An 18,247-nucleotide genomic window follows, 5' to 3' on the forward strand; every position below is an offset into this window, starting at 1 on the left:
CCGGACACATGATTTTGATAGAACCATTTCAAGGGACATGTTCCGCAACCATGATGATCATCTAGAAACATATTAGCAAACATGGAATACTTCCAGACTTACACTGGACCACCGACTCGCATACAAGTAGATTATTTTGCGTGTTGGATATGAAATGAGCAGGTACAGTATGCAATTGAAGAACATGCACTCATTCTAACTCGGCATGTCTGGCTCTAATGCGAAGTGGAGGTTGTGTCATCCTCAAAAGTCTATCATTTGATGTGGTTGTAAAGACGTTTCTAAGACTAATAAATAGGTACTTCTTTGTCATGAGAAAAAAAAAAGACGAAGCAGCAGTTGTGAGTTGGGTGGCAACCCTAGCCCCGCCCCGGGGTTAATGGTGAAATATTTTTAACGCGTTAACACTTGAAAAAATGAATACCCTGCGTTAATGCGTTAATCTTTGACAGCACTCATATAAGATAAGTATGTTGAACACTGTTTCTTTGCCTACAATAAACAAACAACAATTAATTGCATGATGCAGCTGATTATTTTTATCAGCGAAGTGAGACGAGAGCGAAGAGCATTTTCGTCTTGTGTATTGTTAAACACCAATATGGAAAAAGGGACTTGCTTTCATCAAGTTATCGATGTTTTTTCAGTATATCTTGGTCACGTCGTTTTTTAACCTTGTGATTTTCCGCTTTTGTGCCCTACTCCGCTATGTTAACGACATTCAGACATTTTACGCTATGCCGTCTAGCAGATAGTTGGTGACGTAAATTATAAACAATAGTCCCGGCCAAAAACGAGGCCCCTTCAACGTAGGCCGGCTGGCATTAATTACAGGGCTGCTGAGAGTAACAGCAGTAACTGAAAGGCTTCAGTCATCATAGGTTAGACAGCAACCATAAACTGTGTCATAAATAGTGTGGTAAACAATACAATTAAATTGTGTCATACCCTTTCCAGTACACTCATTTGAGGGCATGCCAAAAGGGGTTAACAGGTGACCTCCAGGACTCTTTCAACCAATCTTACGCTATTATTGATGAATAATAGTTATTAATTTACAGGTATTGTCCGGGATAAGTGTTAAAATGCCGCGGGGCTAGAAACGTGTGTCGACTTTCGCAGTGTTGCCTTTGATCCTTGCTCCCCATATCAACCTTCCTTTTTCATCAAACTTTCATTTAGAGGACATGTGGTTGCAAGCAAGGTCACACGAAAAAAGCAGAGGACTACGCAACACACACACACAGTTAGTAGAGTTCAGCTCAGGTGTGCCTTCAAAGGCCACAGGTAACTGAACCTGGACAGTACAGAGGACTGCAGAGGAGAGGACAGAAACGCCGAATCATGTCAACAAAGGAGGACCCAGATTAACAACTTCCTCCCGAGTAAAATTGAAAAAAAATCACATCGATCCTTCCTCTGACTGACACCAGGAAAACAAGGACAAATCACGTAACATAAGGACCATCTTAATCTACATGATTGGCTGCACCTGCGTGCCCATTAACAGGGCTGTCGAGCCCCAGGCTAATTGCGCTTCGTTAAATTTAATCGTTTATGATAATAGGCTAATAAGACAATGAAAGTACATGCAATAGAACACAGTTCGCACTTTCTAACTTAATATGGCAAAATTTAGAACATCTGCATGGTTTCACTGACGTGGATTCAGGCGTTCAAAAACCTTTTACCTTTTTAAAACTACTGCAAGGACTGTTAAAAGGTATTGAACAATTTTTAACTTTTTCCACTTTCCAGCTTAATTACGACCAACTTTTTAACCTTTCACTGACACTTACAACCACCATCTGACAAAGGAAAAAGCAAATTAACTCCCTTTATGATTGAACTATGTTTGTATTCCACATGAGGAATGTGTTAAAGCTTGCAGTGGACATTTACTGGTTGTTTTCGTTCGAATTTTCACAGAAAATTTGGGTTGCACATTTATTCTACGGTATTGTGAACTTTACATGTTACTTACAGTGTAGTCCTACCTAAAAGAAAGTACCTGGTAATATTTAACGGTTACCTACTGTTAGCTCGGGGTGGGATTCAGGCTATAGGGGGAGGTTTAGGTTTAGTATCTAGTTATTTTAATTAGTATAATAAGTACATAGTACGTATATGATGTAACAGGTACTGTAAAATAAAGTGCTACCAAAAATTCAGTCATTCAACAAGATTCAAACATTAAGTTATGTAAAAGATTTGAACCACAAGATTTTGCAAACGGGTTCCAGGTTTGGCCATTCATAAACATTATGGTTTGAAAGTGACTCTGTGTTAGCTGTGCTTCAGGACATTGTCTGTTGTCAATATTATAGCAATGGACTTTTTTGCCGGTTGGTGACGAAGTGTCACTAATGTGACTTGATGTCCAATATGAAAACGCGGACCCAACTGATTTGTTAAGGGTGATGTCAACACCATTATAGCTTGCAGACCTGAACAATATGTTAGCAGACGTATTACATGCTTGAATGGCCTTCTAAATAGACTGCGCGTGAACAATTGTAGGACACTATAAAATTGTTTTATGTTTTTTCATGAAAAATCTGTGTCATTATTTTCTCTTACTCAATTCCATTTTTGTATTCTGTGATTTTCCATCATACCCGCTCCTCGCTATGTTACATGTAAATTTTCCAATTTATCAATAATTTAGTAACTAAGTTTAAAAAACACATGTTATTTTTTCCGGCCCGCATGAAAAAAATGTTTTAAAGTTCCTCAAAAATCATTTTTATTTATACAAAACTCATTGTTTTCAAACTTCATTTTCGGATTATGAACATTATCCGTTTCATTAAATTTTAATAATCTGAAAAGCAAGTCTAATTAATTGATTTTTTATTAAAAAAATAATTTATTATTATTATGGGCTTTTTTATCAGAAGAAATACTCGTGTATTTACATTTTTCTGGTAAATTAAATTCTGGGTAAATAATTGTTCCTGGTAAATATTAATAAACAGTAATAATTTTATTATAAGTAGCAATTTCTATCATAACATTAACTAGTATATTTCTGTCACAGTTTCTTCATATTTTAAACCAAATTTTATTTTGACAGGTTGTTGTGAAGACATTCCACACGAATAGAACTATCGACAGTAAATCCCCATTTTATTGACTGGATTCCGTGATTCCATCCCACCGGTTTTCTGCATCAAAGAAATCATAGGGCCCTACAGTTGACTCACAACTGAACAAAAGTTAAATATAGTTGATTAAAAGCACATCCTCGTGTGTGGTGTGACATCCAGGAAAACTGACAAAATCTACATCAAATCCATGTAAAGAGGAAAATGATCATAAACTGAAAGGTATTTTTTCCAAATACTACAAGTAAATATTATGCATTATAAAGCCATGTCTTTTTATTTGGAAAAGTAGCAAGGAAAATCCTTTTTTCCCATGACGTCAATTTAATATAGGTTTGTTTCTTCAGTATTTTTTCCGCATAGGAAATGACTAAGCTAATGAAACCCTTACATAATGCATTTCTTATCTAAATGAAATGAAGACGAGTCTGTGATTGGCAGGCCTAACATAGTACCCCGTACCTCCTAAAAATCCTGCCTATGACCTAATCCCAAAAAAAACTAGGTTGTTATGGTCCCACTTTTTCGGAAGCAGGATTTGCAGCAAAATATGGAGGAAGGAAATAAGAGAGAGATGCCAGCTGGAGACAGAGAGCGATTTTGTAGCCTGATAGTCTGATTGTGTGTGGGAGATTCTTACCTAAAAGCACTGGCATTTGCACAGCAGACGATAAGACCATTGAACAGCAGAGACAAACAGCACAATGGAGACAAAAAAAAAAATAAAAATTTTTAAAAAAAATGCCCCGTGCATGAAATATAAAACAGTTGCATTTAAAAACCAGCATATTAGTGAAGGAAATGTGGTGTCAAGTTTCAGAAACCTGGCAAAAAAGAAAGAAACAATTTAATTTTGCATAATGAAAATGAATCCTATTATTATTATTATTATTATTGTTGTTGTTGTTGTTGTTGTTGTTGTTTTGCAACGTGACATTATTTTCATGATAGATAGATTAATTTACTATTATAGGTTAATAATTATGGTAACACTTTATTTTAAGGATATATTCTCGCCATTAACTAGTTGCTTATTAGCATGGATATTACTAGCACATTGGCTGTTTATTAGTACTTATAAAGCACATATTAATGCCTTATTCTGCATGACTTTATTCTAGATCCCTTAATCCGACCCCATACCTAAACTTAACAACTACCTTATTAAATATTAATAAGCAGCAAACCAGAAGTTTATTGAGTAAATGTGAGTAAGTGTTCCTTATTCTAAAGTGTTACCATAATTATTTATAAATATACTATTTATGTTGTTAATTTATGTTTGTTCATAATACATAAAGTGTATTTACACAAAAAAAGTTTCAAAAAATACATTACCGTAATACTATAATCATATAAAACTTTACTGGATGGATGAATGAGATTGATGAGATGGATAGATAGATAAAGATTAAGATATACTGCAACTGACGTTAAATGGAGCAAAAGACACAGCAAGACTGCTGAAAAGTATACGGAGAATCTAAAATGTTGTAGCCATAGCAACAGAAGACAACCCTTTCTTCTCCAAGGGGTGACTCACCCGCAGGCAGATGCAGAGAGGAAAAGAGGTTTAAAGGAGCTTGCTTGAGGAGGAATCCTTGTTTTTTCTTTGGTTTTTTCTTCATTATCTCAATAAAATTCCAGAACCAAACTGAGGGAGCTGTGTTAATTCACAATTTCTAACACACAGCTAACCAAATAATGAGATGTCAGTCCATAAACATGCTATTTTCTGAAACCTACACAAATCTGAGTACCTATTCAGTATCTATATATGAATTGCATTTGAATAGTTGAGATGGCACTCAATGAAGCGGTCATTCAATTTATCATTGTCAAAATGTTAAATATCAAGAACAATATGATGCAAAACAACAATTTTGATTCACAGAATCTTTAAAAAATCCCAGCTGATATTACTTTCCTCATTTGTCATCAGTGGAAAAAGATGATCAACCGGGTGTGTGTTGTTATATCAGAAATTATTATATGTAACAAAGCTAAAAATTAAAATAAGTAAAATATATCAATATCATATATCAATATCAATTGCATTAAATACAAATATAAACAAAAATCACGCTACCTGTTTACCTACATTTATGTACTTGAAGTTTTAAAATCAATGCTGAAAAATCTAAAATTTTACACATTAAAATTGAATGAAAATGACAACAATACAAAGCTACTTAATCTTTATAATTAAAATGCAAGAAAAATAAAAATAGACTGGATGATAAATATTTTAAATATTTATAAAAACTATAACAGTTTTGGCAGTATAACAGAACTGCTGTGTACTGAACAGTTTGTCAAGTGTAGCATATGAATACTGCAGTATTTACAGTATACTGCAGAACATAATGAACGTAGTACACTAGAATGCTAAGAGTACAAACATTCCTGTACAATCATCTGACGTTTTATTTCTCATAGATAAATACTACATGCTCTCTCAGTAAACAGAGGGCTTGTGCATCAGACAGGAAAAAGAGGTTGTGGTACACTGACTTTAGAGTGTAATGTAAAAGGTCTGTTTTAAAAAGAGGTAAAGCCATGGCCACTATTAAGGGATCTTCAGAGTGAGAGGATCACGTCTTCATGCAGTTAATTAAGTCTTTACGTTATCTCTGCCATACGAGAGCTCTGCACACACCTGACTGCATACTTTTATGCAAAATGAGGCATATTTTAGTAATATCATTCATACAGGGCTGAACAGTGGTTCACATACACACACACACACACACACACACACACACACAACACGTTAAAGCTGTTGTGCGTACTATCAAACAGAATGCTTTCAAAGCGCAGTGGCACAATTTTATATGAGATGCTCCAACACTTTCACACAAACACACAGAAACAAACAGACACAAACTGGAAGATGATGTAGCTGGATATAGAATGCAGTAATGTTGACCTCAATTTAAAAACGAATATCGCACAGTTCCTCTTCTGCCAAACTGTATACAAATACAAATGCCTTTATATTAACAAAGGGGGGCCGTGTCGCAAAGAATGAAGGCGATTTTCTCATTCCACTATGCTGCTTTTCCGTTGTTTTCTATGTAAAACGTGTTAGGCAGACGTGTTTGACTCTTGCGCTTGCATCTTTTGCAGTGTCTTATGAATGACAGAACATCCTTAAAATGGGCACTCAAAATAAAATAAGTTCAACTATTAAAAAATGCAGTCTTTTTTCCCATAAACTGTGTCTCGTGATTTAAACTCAAGTGTGTTCTGTTGAATAACCTGTAGGACATTTTACGTAGATCTATTTATTATTTTTTTTTTTTATGCAAGACCACTCCAAGTGGTACTACTTTGAAAATCTCTGCCAAGTTTGAACTTCGTAGTGCAATTATATTTTGTACTTAGTATATTTTGTTTACACCTCACTGGCTTTTCTTTGCAGTGATCTTGGGCATCACACTGACACCTACTGGTGTGGATGTACTCCAAGGCTGTATGATTTACTTTCTTCTGTGGAACACTAAAGAAGATATTCTGTGAGTCAGTGGGGTCTAAACAACATTGGACCCCATTGTCTTTCATTGTATGGACAAAACACATATATTCTTCTAAACAAGCTAGACAGATTTGAGGATGAGTAAATGATAAAAGAACTGTCCGTTTAACTGCTGCCACTTCATACTGAAGGAGTTTGTTATTCTGTTACATCACTATGGCTGGTGATGTGAACAAATGGCGACAGATGGGTTTTGAGGCTATACATCATCCGAAATAAGGAAAAGATGCTCAGGAGGGTGAATTAACCTCACCATATTGAACTGCAGATGACAGAGAAGGTTAAACAATGGCATTAAAGATAAATATTTCAGTTGTGATACACACTGAACTAGATCTCTGCATCAAAGTCTGGATGTTATTATGGATGTAGTTAACAGAAAACTGAACGCTGGGTCTGTGTGTGTATGTTGTGTCTGTAGTAGAAGTAGTAGTAGTAGTAAGTAGTAGTAGTAGTAGCAAGTGTATTTTTGGCCAGTTTATTCCTAAAGGGGCTATGTGATTGAAGTAAGCTAAGGGCAGGCGCAACATGGTTTGCTGCTTCACGCTCTAGTGAAAATCAAGGGTCGAAAGTGGTCTGGAGTCAGACACGCACTGAAAAGTAGAGCAGGCAAAGCTGGTGTCTCCGTGGGCAAACGTTCAGAATAACAATAACGAGACGACGGTTTTCTTCGAGATATCAAAGCATATTTTTTTTTTTTTTGCATGGAGATACAAAGATTGTGATCTGTTCTTTCACCTGAGGTCTAGAAGCAGGAAACATGGCAGCATGTGTGATGCTTGAGCTGGCAGAGCTTTCATTTTCTTTTGATGATAATGAAATGATTCAGTCATCAATATGAAGGATGAAGGAGCTCACTGGATGAGGAACAGCTTGTGTAGGAATCATTGTAAATGGATTTGGATTGAAGGGGGCGAATATCTTCCCTGGTGCGTTCCTTTTAGATTCTCTTTAGAGATAAACAACACTGATTCATAGTCTGTTTACACCCAAGGCTCCACTTTGTGGAGGATATGCAGTTCAATGACAAAATTAATTGCATAAATCTCATTTTCCCACTTTTTTCTCCAAGTCAGCTTTAGACTTCTATTAAGTTGCTCTGTTTTCCTGCAGTGCATCATAGCAGTGTTTTAAAGTCGATTTTCAATTGTCTGCTTCAATTACATTGTTGTTGGGGAATCCAAGGGAGGTGATGCACGACTCAAGAGCCTGCTGATTTAACGGCCTTTCCAACTCTACAAAAAACATTCAACCAACAAGTATATGATATTATCGCTTACAGTCAAACTTTTTTCACCTCAATACAAATTCATTTAAAACTATTTCAACCAGGGGTGTCATGGTCTTACGGTTCACAGAGGAGCCCTACGTTGGGCGCCATATTTGTGACAAAGTTTGTGAGAAATGCCACAAGCAGTCTTTCAGTCCTCACTCTTCCAAGTTTAATTTAATAAATGTGACTCAAACATCCATGGCCTATCAGGGCCCGTAGCAAACAGGATACATTTGCCTGCTGTGCTGCACTGGAGCCAAAGAGCAGAAATAATCTGAGCTTCTTCTCTCCACTCTAACATTTGGAGAAGAACTTCTCCTTAGGAAAGATGCTCGTTTGAAGTCACAGTGCTAAAAATAACCCACATATCCCTGTTACTTTGAGCTTCCACGACAAGCACTACACGAGTGAGCTTTTGCCTGGCACAACAGTGTGAAGAAAACAGTGACACGCTTGTGTCTTAGCTGTCTGTGAATCCAAGCGGGAGGTCAGGGAGTGCTCTGGTTAAGGCTGCAGCAATATATCAAAATAAAATACGATACAGCAGAGTTTCAGCAGCTTGATTTATGATAGATGCGTGCTCAACACACACAAACTCAATGCCTGCAAATGTCACTTATAACTATGGCTGGAAGATTAATCGAAAAGAAAGCGAAACCGAAATTCCCTCCAGGATTTCGGGGTGTGGGAAACATTTTTCTGATTTTTGCGGCCTAAAATGACTGATATGCTGTGGCTTTTCTCAAAACATTCTTCTAACATTGTTATGACTTTTCTGATTCTTGGAACATTGTAGCGCTCCAGATTAACATTTGAGGAAAACCAGCACCAGTGCCATTGAGTTCTTCAGAAGGTGGCACCAGCACCTGACAGTATCGTACTCACCCTAATCACGCATGTACATCTCGGAGATGTGTATTTTGATGTCTGCATTTACATATGCAAGATGTATTTTTAAGAGTGCTTGCTCATCTGCAATACATCTCTAAGATGTTTCCTGTCCGATATCAAAATAGACATTTATTAGGATGAATGGTAAAACTGCTTCTGAGACATTTATCAGAGTACACAGATTGTTTCACAGGCTTTCGCAGACGTCTCATCAGATGTACTTGTGCTCTCTCGGTTAGTCTGAGATGTAGCTAAAAATTAACCCTTTATTAGGTTCAGTCATAATGTCTAAATCTAATTTAATAAATACAAATATATATTATATATATTATATATAGATATATATGAGATTTATATAACCTATGGAGTGGAAATGGCCTATAAGTACATCTCTGCAGCCATCTATAGTGGTAAATTAATATCTTTGTTTTATTAAGTGTTTTCTTTTCTTAATGAAACTATTAGCTTTATAAATGTGGGCAAACCTATGAAGGATGAACAAAGATCATCACATTAAAAATAACTTTCAAATTCGGTAATACTTAAAGTTTTGAAGTGCTGGGAAAAGTTGTATGAAGAATTTAAAATCACTCAAAAACATTAGAGCATTTCTTCCACAAGTTGTTCCTGTAGTTTTACTATGTTAAATCCATAGTTAATGGTGGTGATGTGTGTCTACTGAACAATGTTTTTCATGGTTTCCACAATCAGTTGAGTTTGTTCTGTTGTCAGCTTTAACAGAATTCTGCACCAAATTTGAATGGCTTCTCAGAAGATTTCACAGAGAGTCATTGATTCTGTGGCGAATTCCACTTCTCTTTCTTTCACTGTATCTCCCAGCGCTGTGTATATAACGGGTGTAGCATGATCGAGATCAGCCCGCAGCTCCAGCTCAAGCAGGTCAACGGTCTATCGAATGTAGCTCGTGTAAATAGGTCATGATGAGAACACAAGGCTGTTCAATCAATTTTTGGAACTGAGAAACAACCATTCTTTGACTGAATGCGCCTTGTGATGATGTCAACTTGACGCGGTGTCTAAGCCCAAAATCTGCTGAAAATTTGCGGCAATTATGAAAATTTGTGAACTTTTGCGAAAATTGCGGAGTTTGCTTGATTTTGTGATAAATTCAGTCCTGGAGGGACTGAATAGAGTAAGTACTTTCGCATATAGTGTGACAGGACAAGATCACTGAGATGGTATGTCCTGCTCTTTCTCCTAATCAGCAGTGTTCTATTTACATTATTTATTTTAAACATTTGTTTACAGGAGATGCAAGTTATTATTTTCTACTTTTTTACATTGGATTATTTAAAATTATAGTCATTTAGAAGAGAGTTATGTTATACTTTTTGCATGACAGTATTTAAAATGTATTTTGTTTGCAAGAGATGTGGTTATTTTTACTTTTGACAGGCATTTTTCATTGATTTATTTTGTTTGCAAAAAATAAAGTTTTTTTTTTTTTTGTTGTTGTTGATTGTTGTTTTTTTTTGGTAAACCTCTTTTTACAATAAAACTGAAATGTGACTTTTCATAAGACGTCTTCTTTGCAAACAATGTGTGCTTAGATTTCACGTGAAGGGAACGTGATAGTTTCCATTGCTGTCTGTGCAGGGCCAGAAAGCTCTCGGATTTCAATAAAAATATCTTAATTTTTGTTCCGAAAGTGATCCGAAGATGAACGAAGGTCTTACAGGTTTGGAACAACACGAGGTGAGTAATTAATGACAGAAATGGTAAACTAACCCTTTAAGATTTAATGGATATTTATCCATTTTAAAAATCCTTTATTCCTGTTACAGGGAATATCAAGATATTCTATCACGGTAAACTGGAGGATTTGCTGTGTGTTGTTTGTGGGTAAAGGCAGTGAACTGACATGACTGCATGCTGACTGAACACCGCCTGTCTAAAGACGCAGGGAAATCCTGATCCTGCCTGAATCTGGCAGCACTGCGGAGGATTACGCTCATCTGATCCGGCATGTCCGACATATGACAGAACTTTACTCTAAGCTGTCTTAGTCGGATTCCCTCCTGCAGGAGAGACGTTGCATGTTCAAATCAATTCACATTTAGTTCTATAGCACTTTTCATAATACATATTGTTTTCAAAGCAGCTTTACAGAAAACTGCATGTCGCAAACGTAACAGTCAAAGAGGCCATAAGTGACTGTGTCAAAGAGAAAATCGGCAATGATGTATTTGAAAGATGAGGGTATGCGCATCATTTACCAATCTCTGACTGGAACTCGACACAATGTGACTTTAAAGGTTAAGGTCATGATCATCTTCACCTTAATGCTATTCGAAATCTGTGAGAGTGAGTTTTCTTCCATGGAAAAACAAACTTTTAATAATATCCTTGCCACTCTATTCCACATGCTCATTGGTGAGGTGCTTTCCCAGTTACAATGGCTGTCAGGAAAGATGGATATGGTCTTCCCTCCCTAGCATCTATGTGTTACTCAAATGCACGTGGAAAAACACACACCTATCAAGGCTGGTCAGGGGGTGTGGTGTGTCGACTCAAGGAGCATTATTAAATTCTCAATACCCTGGGTGGAAGAGTGCAGGGACTGGCAAGCAGTCATGTTTTTCAAATCTCTCTTCCATTTTATTTTTTTCCTTCATTCTTCAGCACACAAAACCTTTTAATCGTATTAAAGAGAGTTGTCACGGATGACACAGTTTGAAAAGAAATAACAAGACTTTCTCCTGACAAAACCCCATTAAAACACTTGACAAGTGTGCCGATTTCTTTCCAGTGTTGGCCCAAAACGTCTGCAATACTTAGAGAAACCTGTTAGCTACAGCATATTTTTTGATTTCGTATTTTTCTAATTGCAGTTTAAAATCATAAATATTTTTGCCACAGTTTTCCAGAAGAGAGACTGCTATACTAGAAGTGAAAATTCGTCAGTTATTAAGTATACTAGCATGGAAGATGATCTCAAACCTAATGTACTAAAAGATACAAAACTCACATTTTGATTTGGTGTCTGTGTTTGTGGTGTATTTCTCACCAGTAGCAGCAGCAGCACCATCTCTGCGTGATCGCAGGCAAAGCCACATGCAGGGCAGTCCAGAGGGTCTTCATCCTGAAGGTTTGACATGTCAGTCCTTTCTCTATCAAAATCTCTGCTGCAAACACATTGTCATGGCGGGGCGCACTGCAGAAGACAAAAGCAAAACGAGGATGGCAGACATGTAGCATTCCCAGTCACAGAGGAGAGCAAGAGGATTTCACTCTCATCTTACAGAAATCTCCATTTCGCAAAAAAATAAATAAATAAAAGAATAAAAAAAAGGTTTCACAGAAAATATTAAGCAACAAAACTGTTTTGTAACTATAGAAATATCTAATAAATATTTCATATTGAATATGTCAACTGGCTCAAACTTAAATAATTTTTGCCCCCCAATAACAAACTTTCAGAGTGCTTTAATGAATGAGTGTTATTAACTTTATTCCGACATTATTTAGCTAATCTACTGTGCATTTAAATGAGAAATTTAAATGGATTAAAAAGATTTAGTCTTTTCACATTAGATAATTGCATTAATTGCACTGCAGGCACAGGTTGATTTCTGTTAGAGGTGCAATAATCAAATTATAATTAAAAAAATAATTTAATATATTGCATTGGATATGAATGGTTGATTTCAGAAGCAGGCACTATAAAAAAAATATATTGTTTTCTGTCTGAGCAGAGTCTCTGACTCCTAGACAGTGCCAAGACTTAATTAAACTGTATCCAATTACTGCTGAAATTGGATTTGTTTCCTGTTTAGCTGTACTATACCCTGGCGAACCGTTTAAATTTATTTACCTCTCTAAAACAAAAAATTGAAAGACATCCATCTTGCTTGAGTGTAGTGCTCACACACCGGGCCGGGTCTATTAAAAGTCAGTGTCACTGAATGGTGTCAAATGTTTCCCCTGAGTTACAATGAACCAACTAAAGGGAGTGTAATAGATGCCTACCACTTTAGTTGGCAAAAAGGCAGTGAACAGAACAGATCGGTGTCATAAATAACCAGGCATTGTCAAATAAAGGAAAATGAAATTAATAACGTCTTCAACCCTCTTAAGCTTTATACAAAAAAAAGGCTCATACACTGCCTGGCTGCCCAGTCACATTTGACTGGGAACAGTAAGAGTGTAAGAGTTTGGTCATTTAGATTTTGTGTAAATTTCTCTTCTTTTTGAAACTTCACTACAGTAAAATAAAATATTAAAAAAATTAAAGAGAGGGGAATCTAGATGCAAAGCTTTTCTTTCTATGCATTCCACTTGTGTAAGAATTTTATAGATTTTACGTATATATAAAAAATAAATATGGAAATTATTTAGAAAATTATTCAAACTATATTTGGTAAGTTTTGTATATATTTAATCATTCGGAAGCATCATTTTTGCTGCAATGCTTTACAGTCAGACTGAGGATTCCATTTTTTATATTAAAAAATGGCCCTACCTCCCCCCTCTCTTCACCTGAACCAGCTTATAAGGGTTACAGAGCGTGTTACAGGAATACAGAACATGTGTCCCAGGTGTGACTTGTCGAATCAAAATTTAAAGTCGGAACATTTTATAATATGCCTTTAAAATAAGTCTACATATATTGTAGAGGACCTCAGAGGTAAAGGAAACTGAGGTTTTTTTTGGGAAATTGATTTTAAACAGGGACAGTTAGATATTCTGCTGAGGACATCCCAGCCACAGGTATGACTGCTCAAGAGGCAGACGCATGTAACTGAATTTGTCAGAGCTTGTCCTTATGTTTCTTACCAGATGGAGCAGAGATCCTCCTGAGGTAAATCACTGTGTTCAGGTCAGCTCCCTCCTTCAGCAGCCCCTCAGCACTGGAACAAAAAGAAAAAGCAATAGGGGGGTGAATATATTTGCAAAATGAACACTTCATCAAATTCTCAGCGACCCTCTATGCACACAAACCACATAGTGAGGAAATACGATGAATTGGTAGAATCTCTACAGACACTGGAGTCACATAGGGCTACTGGCTCTGTCCCAAAAAAAACCTAGTCTGCCGGCCTAGCTATCTAGCTACACAGGCACCAAGGCACCTTATAAGGCCATCACTTTTTTACAGAAATGGAACCTCACAAGTAAAAGGTATAACACTCTACATAGACAGAACAAACAGTGCTACTTGAATGAAGTGCAGGAGTTGCTGTTAGCATGTTGCTAAGCTAACAAACATAATTGGGTCAAATAGTCAAAAAATAAAATAAAAATCTCCCCGTGTGTTATGCCATCTTGGACAAATTTATCATTCTCCCTTTCTCTCCACAAAAGATATTATACAAATGTTGCCATCAAATTCAGCCCAAAACAAGGTTTCTCAGAAGACAAAAATCAAAATAATACTAGACAGGTGTTTTTACTTTACAAAACAAGGATCAAACTTACAGCCCTTTGCCGCTTATTCGTTTAACCATCAGCCTGGTTGACATTCCTTAAGCTCAATCCCCCTGTGACAGTGTCTAGTGCGGTCTCATCCTGTCTTTCCCTAAGACCCAAACTCAAGTGCACTACATCACACATGGCAAAGCCTCAGTGACTTTAATTACTGAAGAAGAACCTATGAGACACTTTATACTGATTCCCAACCAAAATGTAGCATAAAGAGCACACCTAGCATGGCGTTTACTGTAAATGAGCACAGTTAATGAAGGAAAGGGACTCGACGCTATTGATCCCAAATAAACCATTGGGTGAAAGAAATGCGCATACAGGCATTCACACACAAATGGTTTTGGTAAATTGCTGAGGGATTTTTTTCAGCTCCATAAGCGTGACAACATACTGGTCTGGAATTGTGTCCCTCAAACACACTCGGTGGGGAAACAAATTTGCTTACACAGAGAAATAAAAGATGCATGGCAGAGGCCCATATGAAATCTCAGCAGAGATCACTAAATCTCGAAAAAAGACAGATGTGTCGACACACAAAAACAACAACAAAAATGTTTTTTTAGCATCAGCAGGTTAGCCTTCTGAGGCTATCTGGCAACCACTCAGCCATATCGAAAGGAATATCTCCATTCAGAGCGGATCAGTAAACCAGAAAAAGAAATTTTTTTAAACAAATGCACAAAGGGAAAGTAGGATAAAAAATGTTATGTAAAGGCAGGTTCACACTAAGAACAGTTACTATAAAGGATGAAATAATGATAACTATTTAAGCATCAACACCCACAAATGCTTAAAGTTACATCAGGCTTAAACTTTTTAAAGCCAGGAGGATTCTGACTATCAATGTCTTCATTTTTCGTCAGCTGAAAAAAAAAAAAAAAAAAAAATCTGTAACAGATTCCAATAATACCATTCCTCTTTACTCTGAGGTGTAAACAAAGCTTCCCATAATTTGACAGGAAAAAATTTCAGTGAACAGTGTACGAATGATATGCACTAATTTATGCTACGTTTTTAGAGGTTGCCCTCTTATTGTATAAAAATGAGCGCTCTGGATAATAGAAGAGAAAAAAAATGTTTCAGAAAAAGTAAGTTGTTACAAACTGGGTTGGAACAACATGAGAGAGGGTAAGTAAACAAAAGAATTTGGTTACCTTATGTTAAAGGGATACTCCACCCCAAAATGAAAATTTTGTCATTAATCACTTACCCCCATGGTCGTTCTAAAGCTGTAAAAGCTTCTTAGGTCTTCAGAACACAATTTAAGATATTTTGAATGAAAACTGGGAGGCTTGAGACTGTTTTTTTCCATAGACCGCCAGTAAATAAACAGTGTCAAGGTCAATAAAAGGTATGAAAGTCATCGTCAAAATACTCCATCTGCCATCAGAAGTGCAATCTGGGTAATATTAAACGACGGGGAACACTTTTGGTAAGCGAAGAAAACACACTTTATTCAAACAATTCCTTTGTCTCACAGTCTCCTCTGTGTCTTTCCATATCACCGTATGCTGCGTATGCTCTTCGGTATCAGCCGCACCACAAATGGATGTACTGTTTTCATTACAAATCAAAGCTAAATACACGTAGAAACAGCGCATTCTTGTGGTGGCGGATGATACAGAAGAGCATACGCAGCATACAGACTTTCATACCTTTTCTGGATCGTGACACTGTTATTTACTTGGCAGTCTATGGGACAGTCTCAAGCCTCCCAGTGTTCATACAAAATATCTTAAATAGTGTTCCAAAGACAAACGGAGCTTTTACGGGTTTGGGACGACATGAGGGTAAGTGATTAATGACAAAATTTTCATTTTGGGGTGGAGTATCCCTGTAAGGTGTCCTTGTTACAGTGCTGTGCAATAACAGCATGCACTTACTAAGGGTTTAATTTAAGGTTAGTATTTCTCAGTGTTGGGAAGTAATTACTTACATGTAACTAAATTACGTAAATTATTTACAAAAAAATAAATGTAATTTTTTATCAGTTACAGTTAATGAAGGAAAAAAAATGTGTATTTCAATTACAGTTACTTATGAAAATGTTAATGGTTACAAAGTCGGTGCGCGTTACATCTAAATTTTTCCCCACATACAGTTTTTATTGATTTATTTCATAAATAGACTGCTCTAAAATATAAGACACCAATGTTTTTCAGGTGTTTAGTATACGGATTATGAAACATGCCTTATTTAATAACGGTTTTGTTTCCTATATTTGGTTTATGTAAAGGGCGATGCATTATTGCTTTATATGCATTATTATTTCTTGTTATGGCTTTAAATCTGTATTTAACCTCAGAATGATCTCAAAGTAAGTCTGATTTTGTGGTGTGTCCTATGCTTTAAAAAATTCAATTATTATAATCATAATTCAAGTAATGAAGGATTTTGAATTGGATTTTGTCTGACAGATCAGTGTTGAGTACTACTATAAGGTTAACCCTGCCTGATTTACATGTTTGGTAATTATTAACAGTTGAAAAAAAATTGAAATGTAAAAAAAGTAATCAAAATGTAATCAGTTTACATTATTTTAATAAAGTAACTGAATAGTTGCACTACTTGTTACATGTTAAATAGGGTAACTTGTAATCTGCAATTTATTAGCTTTCCAAAGTAACTTTCCCAACACTGGTCATTATGCATCATTATGCACTGTTATTACTACAGTAAGTACATGTAGCATTTTTACAAGGACACTAATAAGTGTTACCTAGAATTTTTATTTTTGGGGGTGACTTGTCCCTTCAGTTTTCTCCATTTTCCTTGAAGCCATGGCTGTGGTACAAGTACATTTTGGCTGTGGCATGTGTGTTCCCAAACGTCAGTTGTGAATGGATGGCTTGGAGGCTAAATGGGTGAATCTCAGAGATCACTAAGCAATCCCCATCAGGAAACTGAAACACTGGTTTGGATTATACAAAGGCTGCCAACCCATGAAAAATAAAAAGAATGAAGATCCCAGAAAGGAAATGAGGCAGGGTGTAAAAGCTTGTAAAGGACACTGTCTGATGTACGCCAAAGCAATCAAGGGCTATTCAGCGATAAAAGGGTTGCCATTGCATTGTGCCAGATTAGCTTGATGCATCTAATGACCATTTTTTTTTGTTGATCTTCACAACACACAATGGTGGTTGTGCATCTTTGCAAAAAGCCATTGCAAAACATGCAATCAATGCTAATCGCACATACCTAAGTCTCACTAGGTCTTTGGAAAGATGAGCTCCAACAGATCAATAGGTCTTAAACTAGGTAATAAATCTAGTATGTACCTGATTGATTTTTTGCACATGACACGCATATGTGCTCGATTCATTATTTGCCAAGACAGAATGAAGGTTAATTACAGCGGTACTTATCATATGATCAAGCTGGTTATAAAGGCCTACCCAAGCTTTAATATTATGACCCTCTCAGGAGTGGTTACCACCTCAAACAGATGTGCTTCAACACAGCTGGAACGAGAGGTTAAGTAGTCGGCTACGGTTCCACAGCCCTGTTATTCAGGCTGTATACCTATTAACACATGAGGAACAATACAGTCCGAGTAGCTGTGGTGATGTAGAGCAGTTCATGCTAATAATACATTCTACACTCATTCATATTTATGAGGTGTTGTTATGGCGATCTGACTCAGCGATATGCGTGGCTGGCTCGTTTGTTAAAACCCGATAAAGCTGAATGCTGTAAGCATCTATGCGACCTCCATTAAGCTTTGCACAACATGAATCCAATAAAAACCAACAAAACATCAGCTATCCTCACACCATTGTAGCAATCTAAAACACTACCCTGGACAACATGCTACTACAATGAATTAATATAATAACATCCGAAACGGATACTTAATGGAATATATATTTTTTTTCATTTGCTTCTATACAGAAACATAAGTCTAATCAACTTCAATCAATGCTGTTCACATAGAATCCAACGCTCAGACCTATTATTAATCAGCTTGTCCGATCTTCAGTCATTAGCAGTCAG

At 36.5% G+C, this 18,247-nt stretch overlaps 1 pseudogene; it reads right to left on the reverse strand.

Moving 5' to 3' along the window:
• Window positions 1-13,776, reverse strand: part of LOC122138458 — a 119,589-nt pseudogene extending 105,813 nt beyond the window's left edge.
• Window positions 13,777-18,247: the final 4,471 nt, after the last annotated feature.

This window comes from Cyprinus carpio, chromosome B9 (genome assembly GCF_018340385.1).
Source record: "Cyprinus carpio isolate SPL01 chromosome B9, ASM1834038v1, whole genome shotgun sequence".
In the NCBI taxonomy this organism is placed as follows: domain Eukaryota; kingdom Metazoa; phylum Chordata; class Actinopteri; order Cypriniformes; family Cyprinidae; genus Cyprinus; species Cyprinus carpio.